At 33.7% G+C, this 15988-nt stretch overlaps 1 protein-coding gene across 1 annotated transcript in view; it reads left to right on the plus strand.

The window, feature by feature from the left end:
• Nucleotides 1-3819: 3819 nt before the first annotated feature.
• Nucleotides 3820-15988, plus strand: part of LOC120630984 (short-chain dehydrogenase/reductase family 16C member 6-like) — a 73425-nt gene continuing 61256 nt past the window's right edge. Inside the window, exon 1 of the mRNA XM_039900366.1 lies at nucleotides 3820-4060. The gene's annotated coding sequence lies outside the window, so the exon portion shown is untranslated. The remainder of the gene's footprint in view (nucleotides 4061-15988) is intronic.

The raw sequence follows: 15988 nt of genomic DNA on the forward strand, positions 1-15988 counted from the left end.
CTGTCCGCTGAGGAGTTCTGTCCTCTATCTTTTATTGTCGGGATAAAAAATATCCTATATTACTTCTAATACTCCAAGAATATGTGTACAAAGTTTCATGAGGATCGGTTGAGTAGTTTTTGCGTGAAAGCGTAACAAACAAACTTACATTGACATTTATAATATTAGTAGGGATTGACGGACAAAGATAGAGCTGATGGTGAGTGGAAAATCATCGCCTATGAACAGATAAACATATCGCAGGCTATACAAGGAGAACGTCCTATAAAGCCCCTCTCTGTGTCCATAAACCTGAGGCGTAGGTGACAGCCTCATGTGTGATGTGCCTGTTATTACACCCGCAACGACGCACTTCAGATGGACCACAGCATTGAAAAATGTTGCTTGGCGACAGAAAAAAACATGGCGTTAATTTTCCGGACAAGTAGTGGGCGATATATTAAGCCTCATGTTTCTTTAATTTCACCTCTAAGTGTCTAAGTGGGGGAAGAGAAAAGCTCTACTGCTACCACCACGCCTCAGTTGCATGATTATCTTGGTGAAACTAATTATATTATGAAAGATACTTTATCAGTATATCTGTCTGTTGGTTACCTTTCCAAGGCAAACTAGCTAAACCAACCATGACAAAATTTGGCAAGAAACAGCTTGCACCATGTTCCACGATGTAACAAAAATACTTTCATTACTCCTTTTTTGAGCACGTTAAGCCGTCGGTAATGGTTGTTCACTAACTTGTGAAAATAGTCGTTAAAGCCCACCAGCCTGCATTGAAGCAGCTTGGTTGGTGTATGCTCTCAAACCGTCCCACCTATGCGACCTATGAGATGGGAGTGGAACTTTCTTCTCCTGTACAAGTTAGCCCTTGACTGCAATCCCACCTGGTGGTAAGCGATGATTGAGTTTAAGATGGTAGCAGGCTAACAGTTATAGTAGTTATATTGTACCCATACTCCTAATTGGGTTATAGGCGGCATCGTGCATCGTACCGGCTCGTCTTTGTCGTTAGGGTGGCAACAAGCCACCATCAACAGTCTATGCCAGATAAAATTCCGACACAATAAAGTCATATTGCTCGTCATATTTTTTATATAAGTGGACAAAACCTAGGAGGTCAAAAAAATTTGTCAAAAAAGTGTTAAAGTTTTATTTTTTATAAACAGATCCCACTCCTGAGATTTCAAATTCAAATTCGAATTCAAAACTATTTATTGCGAATTTGTGTGGTTTGTATGCAGATGAATAAAGGAGAAAGACTGATGAGCTCAGCCAAATTCCGCCTTAAAACATGCAATATTGTAGAAAATAAAATCTTTACATTCTATACAATCTATTAATATCTAAATATAAAAATATATAAAGTCAAAATAACAAAGGTGCTACAATTAAAAAATCAATAAATGTCATTTATAATAATTGTTATCTTTGATTTCTCTTACTATCTCTATATTAAAATTATAGCACTAGTCTAATAGAACTTCTTAACAATTATTCATTGTAAAGTCAACATCTCCTGATGATGCTCCGGTTTCGGAGCGAAACGTACGTAGAGGGTACATTGCCGAAGATCTGTTTGATGCGGAGTAAAAGATTATTATAAATTACACCATACAGATTCTCCTGCTTTTCGCGGAGTATAGCAAATTAAGCTTATTTTTCATGGATTCCCGCAAAGTCAGGCGTTACTTCTATCCAATATCCAATAATAGAACTAAGCTATGAGATAATTTTTTACAGAATAAGGATATTTCCAATAAAATATTTCACGTATGTGTGTTTTTGTTGGTGCAAAAGAATATTGCCATTATAAAGCTACCTACATCGCATATAACATATTTTATGATTATGTTCCTATCATAAATATTTTTATCTGCAATAAATTTCAAGGATAATTGGAGACAATAGCAGTAGAATAATTAACTAATCTATTTTAATTATTTCTGTCTGCGTTAGTTCATTTGGTCAAATAAACTCAATAGGACTTCCTATGGTACAATGGAAAATCATTTTCTCATACGTTGCGTAATTTACGTCGTCGACGAAAAAACAGTCGATAGATATATTTAACTATTTATTATAAACAATAAACTATATCCGTTATTCCTTATAATTTTCCATCTGAATCTGAAATGTTAAAAATTTAAGCCGTCTGCCCTAAAACACAAATCCAAAATAAAATAGAACCATTTATTTCTAGTACTACGCTTATACTAAATAAGCACTTTAAATACATCAAGTCTGACGGGTTGTCGTGATTCTAACAGCGGTTCGGACAGCGGACTGAGATGAATTCGATGTGATTTGTTCTGAAAAAAGCGATTTGACGCAAAACAAAATATCAAATATTTTTTTGTAAAACTCCCATAACTTCTTAACCCATAAAAATTATATGAGATGTATTGGGATATATTAAAAAGTATGTGAATAATCTCGTAAACGTTGGTATTCCAATGGAGTTAATTCATAACTTGTATTTAATTGATTCATAAAAAAAAAATGATCTATTTATCAAACTAAATATCTATTTACTACTATTTGTGTTTCTTGAAATGGGAATGTAGAATCTGACATATTTGAATTTAAAAAAAAAAACAGTTATTTTAATCTTGATCACAAATGAACACTGGTTGTTATTTATAATAATGGCTTACGGACTCACACTCTATTCATAATAATAAGGAAAACTTAAATAGGTTTTAATACTAGTTCTGTTATACATAAATCTTGTTATTTTTACTGTGACTTAAATTATTTAGCTGGGTAGTTTGTTTAAAAAAGTTAATCTTCCCGTCCAAGTCTGCATTGGATGGATTGTTGGCTGAAACCGTTGTGCTAAGCTAGTCGTACCTTTGCATATGGTCGTATCATATGCAATTAACTTTAAAAACTATAAAATATGGACAAAGTAAAAGATTTCAAAGTAGTCTTATATAAAATGCGACATTTATTTTCTTAAAAAGTAATTAACTAGATCACATAAAATACAACAATATCCTTTATTACCTCCATAACATTTATGACAACATACTAAAAATTAAACTAAAAATAAGAAAAAATGGATTGCCAGATGAAATCTCACTTACCCTAAAAACCAATTTCATATACTTACCTACCTATCTTCTTTAAAGTTTTCTTTGTAACATATTAAATCTGTGTTTAAGATTTCCACAATTTTTTTGTGTCTAAAAATAATGGTCTTTAAAATCAGCGTATTTTAAGGGTTCATACCATTTTTTATATATAGGCCATAAGGTACACATAGTTGATAAAAAATGAATTCGAATAGTTATCGATACTAACTATCAAAAATATAAGTAAAAGAAAGTAGCAAGTTACTAGTCGGTTAACCGATTTGTCAAGACAAATCTATTCAACATATTTGTCTTGCATTCCGATCTAACACACCATACGCATAATTATAATGTATATCCCTACAATTTATATAATCGCTAAACCTTTTATTGGGGAAAATTTTGTATCGATAAATATATCTAATAACAGAAAGGACGACATGTTAAAGTACCCATTCCGCATTTATTATATTAGTATAGATACCTCGTTATATTCAAGCAAAACTTGGTTCGAAACACGAAATTAAAACGAATAATAGGATATGTTACGGATTAGCTTTAATTCTATGCATTGTTTTGTTTCGTTATTATTATTAAACACGTTCGGTTCACAGAAAATGACTGACATTCACACCATTGTTCCGATAATCGCAGGTTGTTTGTGTTGTCAAAGGCAGGCAACACACCGCGACGCGCAAGTGCGAAGGTCGTATCGAGATGAGGGTGTAGGGTTTGAATGCGCGCGCACTCTCAGCGCTCAGTGTACGTTCAGTCGATCATCAGAGTCGCGCGTCGGTACCGTCATAACGAATTTATATATTCGTAGCGCGCGACACGCGTTCCAAATTAAACATTTTTTTATTTTTTATTAAGACCAGTCTTCCGCTTTCGTTCGTTGAAGAACGATTTCGAAGACGCCGAAACCTAAGTGATTCCGAGTGACCGTGAACAGCTGATTCCATTTTGGTGTTAAATAGTGCAAATATTTGGTGAGTTGTCCCCAGCGTTTTAGTGTTGATTAAACGTTAATTTGTGTTAGGTAAACGTTTTGCGCATAGTTCACAAGAGATTCGAAAGTATTTCAAGGCGATCGTGGTTCTTGGTGTTCTGACTTTGAATGAAATTGATTTTTATATATTTAAAGATAAACTGCCATTATTAAGATGTATAGTACCAGACCGTTAGTACTCATAATTACTATACATATGGTTGTTGTAACAAAAGTTTAATAATTATCCTATTGACTAGACGTCATAATATAAATAGCATCCACTAATATCACTGTTGTTATATATAAGTACCTACTTCATGTTTCAATTTCGTTATTGAGTTTCAGCTTGATAGCTCCTTCTTTATTTTTTATTTTTTTTTTCGGTGATAAACAACCTTATTAAAAAAATTAAGCATCGGGTGAATAGCTAACGTTTAGGAACTTTCAACGATATTTAAATGCAATATGACTCGTAAGAAAAAAATTGCTTTTGTCAAATCATATTTTATAATAACAGAATCATTTTTAATAGAAAGTTGTAACACTTTCTGTGAAAGCAAAATGTAAAACTGTATAGTATCGTTAATTGTATAATCGTGTTTTATATCATATTTATGATTTTAATAGGTAATAAATTTAAGGTAAAAAAGCGTAGTAATCAGCCGGTTGCACGCTGGGTGAGCAAACCCAAGTAGGTAGGTAGGTAAACGGTTAAAGTACTGGGTTTACTGAATCTTTATTACCATTTTTTCAATTATGACCTTTTTGTAACTAAGTATAACAAGGTAGAGGCCCTTTGAATGGTAGAAGGTTATCAACTTTTAAATTGAACATACGTACCTTTTTAGGCAAGTAGGTACCGAAGTATATACCTATGTACATACAGTATGGCAGTAATCATTTGAGTTACGGTACGAACACCTGATTTTTTACGAGTAAGTAAAAATATATTATATAGGTATTAAATATCAAAATCTTAGTATTGAAATTATTCAATTTGACGTTTTCGTATCTTATTGTAATTTCTATTTTTGATTAGTATCTACTTTAACATTTACTATTTCTATCTATCGACGAAGAAGCGTAAGAATCTGAACGTTAGAATTTCCGTTTTTTAGTCAAGCTAACTAGTTCGAATCTTTTTGTTTCTTTATTATATTGGGAAACCAGAGTTGTAAACATATGTTTATGATAAATATAAAAAAAAAAGTAAACAATACCGTATATTTAAGTTTGAAACGACATTAAACAAATATAACTTATTAAGAATTAATTTATCTTTTTTATCGTACATAATTTGGAATGTTACCTAAAGGAAATAATATATCTACTACTCCTAAAAATAACTTACCAAAATTAAACGTCTATATCTTTAGATTTATATCACAGAATAACAAAAAGATATTACAATCGCAAATAAAAGCGTTGTGTTGATTTATTGTGCCCACCACACAATACATGTTTATTGGAGAAGCCTGGTCGGTCTATGCTCTAATACCGTTTCTTTTGTAGGATCTAGAATAGGCATTATCATCTATATAATTCAATCGATCAAATTATTTAATTCGGTCTATTATAGCATTTTCTATTTGACTTATTAATCCTTACAAGATATATATATTCCTTGACACTTTTAGCTAGTAGTTTAAAATAAAAAAGTGGGTAAACTTGCAAGGGGAAACCGATAGATGGTTGATTAATTAGTTAATAAGTAATGAAACCAGCAATCACGTAAAAAATATATAACAAGGAATCTAGATTAGCAGACAATGCTATAATTATAATAACACAATCAATGAATAATATTGTAATGACGTAGGAACGTATGCAGATGCATCAAGATTCAATTTAATTACTAACTTGGGAAGCTTCATTTTCATTCTTCGTTTTATATCTATCTTGATTCAGACTAGGAAGTTGAAACCGGAAGCCAAATACCAAATACCTTTCGGAGGATAAATGCCAATAGTAGAATATATTCACAAACCTTGGATAGATTTAAAATAAATTTATTAGATCGAACTATTTATTTAACTATGAAAAAAATGCAACTAACTTGATAGCAGTGGCGTGCACTAGGTTTCTTACCAGGGTATGCATACAGCAGGAAAGTTGCATAAAACGGCAAAAACTCTCCTACACGAGTTATATATCAATTTGACGGTAGGCAGTGTTTTTGCGCATGTCTGAAGTGCACGCCACTTGATCTACCAGAAAGGCAAAGCTGTTAGCGTTATTTAACGTGTCAAGATTATTTACGGTTATGATATTATTTTGTTATATAAAATAATATTCATTAAGATCGTTATATGAAGGATAGCGTTTGATTTGTTATTTACGGATGATAATTTTAAATATAACTAATTAAAATAAACCTATTGTAATAAGATGTATTTTTTAGTTATTAACTTCCTTATTCTTTAAAAACATTTTTGGGAGAGTGGAGGTCCAAACAATATCGATAATAACTTATACCAGATTATTTAATGAGTCCCGCGAGGCAAGCGAGATATCAATGAATTACAAAATATCTGTTCGTTTATTTGCAATCGCAGTCGTGTTTTGTGAAATTGTGAAACAAGTTACAATATGAACGGAATCTTCTGTAGGCCATTGCCAAAGATATATGCCTATTTTGAATAACATTTTCATAACTTTACAAATAACAAAGGGAAGAGATGTTTCTTTATTCCGAACTCGGAGTAAAATAGAGCACTGAAATTAGAGACTAAAGGCTGTAATTTACCACTGTTTAACAATTTTCGTAACCGCTCAAAATACAGGCTTCACTAAAAATACTTGCTGCTCAATAAAACTGATACTTCTTCAACTACATGCTATATAGGTGCATTTGTTATATTATAGTCGCGTATATATTAAAATTAAGTTACAAATTTGCATAGCAACTGTGCACAGTATTTCAACTAGCATAAACGTAAAGCAGGACGATGTCATACAATTCTGAGTTCATTGGCAACGGTTGTTATTCCAGTAAAAATGGGAATAAATAAAAAGATAAAATCTTTTGCATACTATTTATTAATAATCAGCTTAATGCTCTGGATTAATCCGTGCGTACACAGAACGTAGTACTTTTTCTACGTATTTTTTCCACCAGCACCACTTATTTACATAATACAAATAGGCATCTATATAGGTTTATGTAAAACAGATTTAGGACATAGGGACTTAGCATTCTTTTAAATGGAATTCAACGCGTATAAAGCTAGTCCGTATTGTTCTAACTACTTGGATTATAAAATAATCAGACACTTTCAATTAAAAAATATCCTTTTAAAAAAGGATATAATAAACTTGGAGGGCATTTTATCACCCTGACTTTTATATAAGATACAAATATTTTAAACCTTGGAAACCGTAATTAAATTACGTAAGACTTGTTAGCTTAACAGGTAATTTAAAAAAATATATCAATATTTGTAACTAAAAATAAGTTACTTAAATACTGCTTCATTTGTACCGTGGTATGTACGGATTTCGAGGTCCTGATTTTGATACCGGGGTCTTGACAAAAGTTGCGTTAAGTTTATACAACGTGTAAATAGATCCATATTTACTATCTCTGAGACTTATCTGGAAAATCGTTATAGTTTTTGGGTAAACTATTGCCCAAATCTGATCTCTTTCAGTAAGATATATCTTATACAGATGATAAATCAGATACAGCCCTAACATCACATGCAAAAGTAAAATTAATTTTATCAGGTACGTGTCGCGTAGCTTAGGTACTATGCGCTTGACGGTATTTTATCTTCAATAGGGTTGTCATTAGTAAACACTTAGAATGTTTTGAATTAGTTTGTATGGAAAAATAAATATTGATTGAAAAATGAATTTGATTTAATATTTTTGCAGGGTGAAATATAAGTATGCACCCTTCGACATTATTTCGTATATCGGTTACAAGTTGACATAAGGCGTAAGGAAATGAACCAAATAAACGTAAGTTAACGTATAGGTACGAAACTGTCGAAAGTTTATCCAAGTGTAATTTATAAAAGTCTGCTAAAGGCGATTTTTATGGAGCAGTAAAATTGCCATCCTGTTATTGTAGTAAATTATTGTTATTTAACCAATTACATTTGCAATAGTTGGTAATAACATTAATTCGTTTTGAAGTTCAATAGTAAATCAACAGTTTAATCTCTTGGAGAACAAATTGACAGTATATCCAATAGTGTAACAACTCGAAGGTTGGTGCCGTTGTAAACATGTTTATTTCCTTACGCCTTGCTGGCACTGAGTTTTTCTTATAGATAGGTAATATATCGAAACCAGGATCTTGAAATCCGTAGGTGGAGAAGCTTACCACTCTACAAATGAAGCAGTTTAAGCACCCAATGGCAGAGTATCTTATTTATGGTAACCAAATTGTTTTTCTTTAAATTTACCTCTTTGGCTATAGTTATTTTGTTTTAGCCACGACTGTAACAACTCCAAGGTTGGGGCCGTTTTAAATAGGTTCATTTTATTATTAATATTTTTGACAATTTACAAAACTTGTTATTAATTTCAACTCGAGATTATACCTTGTTAATGTCTTAAAATTTTCCATTTTAATTTAAATGCTTTCATAAGTATTTTTTTAAGTCAAGGTGAAAAATCAAGTTTGCCATTGAGTATGAAAATATCACAGTAAAATAACTGTTTGTATAGATAAATAATCAAATTGTATTGTTACTACCCTGTGCTCGCGACTTTACCCGAGTTTATTTAGGTTTATATTAAAATCCTGCGGGGACCGTTTGTTTACCTGGGCTAAGAAGTCCTATATCAGTCACCGGGATCCAAGCTATATCAATCGGTGTAGTTGAGTTTAATTTGAAAGTGGATGCACTAATTCCATCAGGAACAGTTCTCGGGATAAAAATTATTCCAGCCAGCCTATAGTTAAGTCCAACGTAAGTAACAAAAAAACAGACGCATCTCATTTAAAATATTTGTATGAATGTGTTAAATAAAATGTCCTAATTATAAATGAATATAATTAAAACATTTGTGTACCAAGACGATAATTAATTCCGTTTTGTTGGCAATTAAAGCATCAGCTACGTCATACGTCGGTGAAGAGATATAATAGATGCTTCTTCATCTTTGTTAGTGAAGGTCATGATCGTATTGTAAATTGTAATGCCATTGAACTATTGTAGCCGGAATAGAATGTATTTTGTCTTCAACCTGACTTTTTTGTCGCGTTATCACCAAGTACCGGCGTGATCTTTTTGCGTGTACACTGTACACCTTGATACCGGCACTTTAAACTATTTTCTTTGGTTTATCGTCATCATCATTACCAACTCGTTACCGGCCCACTACAAGGCACGGATCTCCTCTCAGAATGAGAAGGGTTTAGACCGTAGTTCACCCCACTTTCCCACTGCGGATTGGTGGCATGCAGGTTTCCTCGCGATATTTTCCTTCACGGTAATAGCAAGTGCCATTTTAGTTCATCATATAAACCCATTACCAACCCAACTACAGAGCACGGTTCTCCTCCCACAACGAGAAGCGTTTAGGCTAATTGGACGACTACTTGCTTAAATTAAAATCGCACATAACTACGAAAAGTTATAGGTGCGTGCCGGGGATCGAACTTAATCCCCCCAAAAGGGAGCGGAACCTCTAAACATTAGGCTATCACCGCAACTTCACCGCAATATTTGTTTCTCTCTTACTTGACTGCCTGATTGGTCTAGTGGTTTTTATTATGGTTTATGAATTACGAGGTCAAGGGCTCGAGTCTGTAAATCTACGTTTTAAATACATAATATATTTGGGGCTCATTGTTCAGTTTCTTCGCACGCAGCTCTAGTGAAAAGTGTTTCGTTTCATGAGGTTCGGGAACCTAAAAATTATGTAGGTACGAGTATAAGGCACACGTGCTGGTACGCCTACGCAATGGTCACGTCAGTTGAGCTACTAAGTTGGGCAATGCATCGGAAGGCCGAATGGTTAACGTTACGCTCGTATGAATTTGTACGAGATGTATAAATGGCGGTTATAATTTATCTCGCGATATTTTTAATAACTTTTTACCACTTTTTTACACATTTTTATAACTTTTTTTCTATGTATCAAGCTCCTAACAGTTAGTTTTAAAACTGTGTAAATTAAGACGATTTCTAAAGCAATTAAAGGATATCTTTTAACGATATAAGATACATTTTATGAATGGTTCGTTTTAGGTAATTAAGTTTTCATGATGTAGGCAAATAATTGAATTTGAATTTGAATAGAGATCAGTCTATATCCATAGCTTAATAATAATTATATAAGCCTCTGTTCAGACGCAGAGTTTTACAATTTCAAACTTATATCAAACTAAGACATCGACAACTTATTCTATTTGCTCAATTTTAGTAAAGGCCTCCTCCATTTCTTTCCATTTATTGTTTATGGCTTTCTTAGTCTATGTTTTCCCTGCTAAGGCTTTTATTTCGTCTTCCTTTTCCTATTTCTAAGGTACGAAAATAAAATAAATATTTTTGTTCTTTCACCTTTATCTTATTCTAGTTACGTCTTTTATTTCCGAACGTTTACCGATTGTTTTGTTACATATTCTGTCCGATTTCTTTATATTCAGCATGCTCCATTGCTGTGTGACAGGCAGTGGCGCGCACTTCATACATGCACAAAAACACTGCTTACCCTAAAATTATTGATACATGTCTCTTGTACGAGGAGAATCTTGACTATTAAAGCAATTTTCTGGCTATATGTATACCCTGGTAAGAAACCCAGTGCCCGCCACTGCTGACAGGTCTCCAGTTTCTTACTTTGCGCTTTTATGAGTGCCCAAGTTTGGCAGCCATACATTAAATATACTGCGTAGCTTGTGTTATGGGTACTAAGAAGACTGATGAATATTTTGTGGATAATATATATAAATATTTATAATATACAAATAAACACCTAGACACTGAAAAACAATCATGTTCATCACACACACATTTTCCAGTTGTGGGAATCGAACCCACGGCCTTGGAATCATTAAGCAGGGTCGCTGCCCACTGCCCCCCTCGGCCGTCGGCCACGCGGCCTATACCTCGCAGGTATTCTAAAGTTTACACAGCCATTGTATAGTTTAAAATCCATTGCTTATTAAGACTATAATTGACTTGTCTATAACATTAAGGAGCCACGTGCAGTTTGTAATCAAGTCCAGCGAGCAGGCGCGCCGTGCGTTGCATGGTTGGGAAATACTTCGGAAGGCCGACTGGTCCGCGCCGGTTCTTGACTCCCATCACTCGCGATCATCTTAAAACCATTTCTTATTTGTTAATTATCTACTTACGTGTACACGTATAAACCAATAAGGAGATATGGAGTGTTTACCAACAAAATGCTGCTTGGCAACTAATGACACGCAGATGTTATAAACCTATTCAGACATGTTCACATTAGTTTTAAGAAAACCTGAAATAAATTAATCAGACTTAGAAATATCAATACAATATTATCTATAATTATCTATAAATTACAGAATTCAGCATATTTATTTTCATTGACACTTGCATTTAGACAGTTATTATGTTAAGTAGGTGCCATAATAAATACAAAAATATATTAAAAGACGAAATAAAAGCCTTAGCAGGGAAAACATAGACTAAGAAAGCCATAAACAATAAATAAAAAGAAATGTCAAAAATAATAATGTATCAAGAAAATTTATAAACCAACGTCTGGAAAACTTCTGTCTTAATTTCTTAACTTATTTATAATTAAAGAAACGTGATGTGAAATTGAATTTCTAGAGGACGCCCGCATCTTATTATTGCCGTTCTCAGTCTCGTATAATTACTATGTTTTATTCATTGCGTGATTATATCGCGTGCTTACTTTTCTGAGGGCAGTTTTCAAGTGCTTTAGGTAATCCTTTCCTACTTAATCCTTTTAAACCTGGCTGCTTTATTCACTTTTATTTGTTTATACGAAACAACTATACTAGCCGTTCCCCTTTTTTGAAGTTATACTTCTTTTGGCGCGATGGAGTAAAGTGATCTACGACACCTGAATTCTACATCGCAAAGTTAATTCTAGGTGGCATGAAAATCGATAACTATGTTCAAGCTGTATATTCTACTATTTTTATATTTGGAACACGTATTTCGTAACAGTACAAACAGTGTGACTAAATAAATATTATTACGTTAATAAAATCTTTTTTATTGAAATAAAATCTTTTTGATTAATTTTAATATTTATCGTTAAACACTACTGCATTTTAGTTATTTTTTTTCCATACGCCAAAGAAGTACAACTTCTAACGCGTGTACATAAGTACACCCACGCTTTTTTTTTTTTAAACAGAAAATTCCTGAAGCATACCACTCCGTTAGGGGAGACGGACTGGGACTTGCACCCACTAAAAACTCCGAGTGTCCCTTGACAGACCTGTAAGTGACAGTACGGGATTCACTTGCGTGTTCACCGCACTTTCGCCAAGGTTTTGACCCCCAATGCATGGCGGTTCCCATCGTTGATGCCTGGTCATTGCTGAATCCTCCAGGTAGCCGTACGCTACACGGCACGCCGCCTTCTCAGGCCTGTCAATAGTCGGGTGACAAACTTAATATTAGCCGTTCACTCGCTTTAACTATGGTTCGTAACGAGATGTTAGATAATTTATTAAAGAATGCCACGCGGGTACTCATTTAAATTAATTTTTTTTCATGCCCCTAAATTACTCGTAGGTACGTTCAATATAAACAATGTTTTTTTTTTTAATTAGATTGTCTTAATAATAAAAACTTTTTTTAAGGTTTAATGTTTTATACCGTATACCTACCTGATAATGATGAGTGAAAATCAAATTTGAATTTTTAAAATTCTTTCCTTATAATGCCTTATTTATAATGGCAATATTAAATATGATGTGGCCCTGACTACCCCGCTACCATATATCGCTTGTTGTATTCAGTTTAATCTACTGTCTAGTCTACGGCAAAACAAGGTTATGCCATGCGCCTTCTGGTGCTTAAAGTTAAGCACCAATGAGTTGTTTTTTTTATAGTAATACATAATAGCAACCCAAAGCAGATGGGCCGTCTGGCTATTTCGCAGGGCATACAAGGAAAATATCCTGCAAAGTGCCACCCTTCGTCCATGTACCTGGAGGGCTAACACAGGCAGGAGACAAAAATTACAGTTAATTAACGTGTCATCGGAGAAATTCACCTCCGTTTATTATCAAACATGTATTATTTCCACTTGTGCGCCAATGCTCTGAAAGTCGATAAAGTTGTGGGAGAAGATACATTTTTATCCTTCCTCCGGGGAGATAATTGTCTCCTGCCCATGCTAGCCGTGCTGAGGCGTAGGTGATTAGCCTCTTGTCCCTAGGCTCATGTAGCCTGTAACTTCACCCGCACCCACGCCCTTCAGATCGTACAGCATTACAACAATGCGGTTTACCGGCAGAAATAGCCAGGTCATAGTACTTACCCGGACTCTTTGTCACCAAAAGCTCTGCTTCTGCTAAATCGAATGAGTCTGTTAAATTTTGTATCTAGTTCTAGGACTAGGTCACAAATAGATCAAAAGGACATAGTCAAAAGTACACTAGTTTATGTAGATGCTAGATGTCCCCGCGCACTTCGTACCGCGGATAATGAATTTTTTTTATGAATGATATATTTTAATACTTGTTATCCTATTCCGGTCTAAGCGAAATCCAAAAAATCAAATATCATAAAAATTGGTCCAGCCGTTCTTGAGTTATACGAGTAAATGGTAAACTAACACAACTTTCTTTTATATATATATATATATATATATATATAGATTAGGACGTAGTTATTATATTATATTTTAAAAATTTGTACCACCAGCAGTCTATTCTCCTCTTCTTTTTTTTCCTAATTCAAAGGTTGCCTGGCTAGAGATCGCTATTAAGCGGTATAGCCTGTTGTAGTCTACTTATTTCTTTATGTTTCTGTTTTTATTATATTTTCTATATGTTATTGTTGTGGTATACAAATAAAGAGTTTAATAGGCCACGGAAAAAATTTGGTCGCTGTAATATAATAAGTGTATGTTGGGTTTTTGTAAGAATTATTTCAAGGTAATAAATAAAATCATTGCATGACTATGACCGGGGACCGTTGAGCACGACTAATTTGATTAGTCAAATTATGCTAAGTACTTAACGTGTGCATAACCCTGTCGTTTTGTATTATAATACTTTAAGTGAGATAAAGTTCCTTGAGACAAAGTGAAAAAGTTTTGACATACAAAATATCACGAAACGAAATATATCATTGTATTAAGAGCGCTATCTATATACCCACCTACTGATATTTATCGACCAGAGAAGTTATTTTGTAACTAGATTAGTAAGCTAAAGAATTTAGTGTTTCTATCAAACAGCAATCCGATGAAATAAATAGGTTTTTATAACTTAATCAATCCAGTATATTAATGTGCTATATTTTGTTTGATTATGTTTATTAATCTGGAAAGTTTTTCAGATATTATACCGCCAATGTACCTACTAACTGTAATTCTTAACCAAATAGCACGGGTAGCATGGGCAGGAGACAAGTATATCCCCGGGGAAAGGTTAAAAATGTATCTTCTTCCACTGCTTTTTCAACTCTCAGAGCACTGGTGTACAAGTGGAAATAATATCCAAATAATAACGATCTGCGTATACAATACAATAATGACTTCAGAGTATTTTTGAGGCTGCCGCGCTTCTACAGTGCAACAAAAATGTTTGAGAAACAGATCTGCATCAATGATGAGCAGAATACGCGGAAGCTCCAACAATATTTTAAAAATCCCTTTATGGAGCACTGGGTTGGTACACACTCACTTACCAAGTGCTCAAGAGGGTACTTACCTTAATTAGGAGATTCCGAATTATTTATTATTTATAGGTTTGGCCAATTTTAGTTTATAATATAGTAAATAAGATAATAGTTATTGCTGTAGCTATGGATTTTTATCTGAATTAATTTTATATTATTTTTATATTATTTTTATATTATTATTATAATCGGGGGTTTACTTCTCCTATTCCATGTTCCCGTGCTTGGACACGTTCAGCATATCCCTTTTCAGGAGATATAATCGGGGGATATTCTTTTTGTCTCCTGCCCTGCAGTATTAAATTATGTTTGCGGAAAATTAACAAAGCGGGCGAGTTTTCGACACAATAAATATTGTGTCCAAAAAAAAGTGCAGTCTCGTTGTTACCGCTAATGCTTATGACTAAAGTTACATTAGGTTAGGTAAGAACTTAACTTCCGCTTACAATTCCTCATGAATAAACTTTTTTCTAGTTCACTTAGGTACTTATTACTAAAAAGGTTTATGACGATATCCTTGGCGCAGCGGTTCAATTTGTAACCTATGAAACTAAGTTTAGGTTTTAAAATCATAAGCATTTACCCTACTGAGAGAGCCGGTCGGAAATAATGAGAAAAAGTTTTTGAAAAATACTGTATTACGCCATGTGGCATACCTCTAACTTCTTGTGAAAGTTTTTTAACGTCTTTTCCTTGGAACGGCTACAGAATCGGGTCAGCCGTTGTTATTAGCCCCTCGAACCGAAAAAAGAGGGTGTCATTGCGGTTCTGATATCGTTTTAATATTCATTAAGAAAATTAACCATCATCATCATTATTAACAATTCTTTATTTTAAATAAATAAATAAATAAAAAAAAAAATCATTGTCAGAAGGGTTGACCCCGTAGTCCACAACGCTGGCCGGGTGCGTGTTTGGTCGACCGTGGGGCAGGTTTTCTCACAAAGCTTTTTTTCGCTGTTAAAGCAAGTGATACCTATTTAATAGCTCAATTTGAAACGCACATAGCTCTTGAAAAGTTACAGGATCGAACTCCGTCCCCCCCGAAAGTAACCACTAGACGTAAACGCTTCATGAATTAAATTATTCAAAAT

The sequence above is a fragment of the Pararge aegeria genome, chromosome 17 (assembly GCF_905163445.1).
Source record: "Pararge aegeria chromosome 17, ilParAegt1.1, whole genome shotgun sequence".
Taxonomy (NCBI): Eukaryota; Metazoa; Arthropoda; class Insecta; order Lepidoptera; family Nymphalidae; genus Pararge; species Pararge aegeria.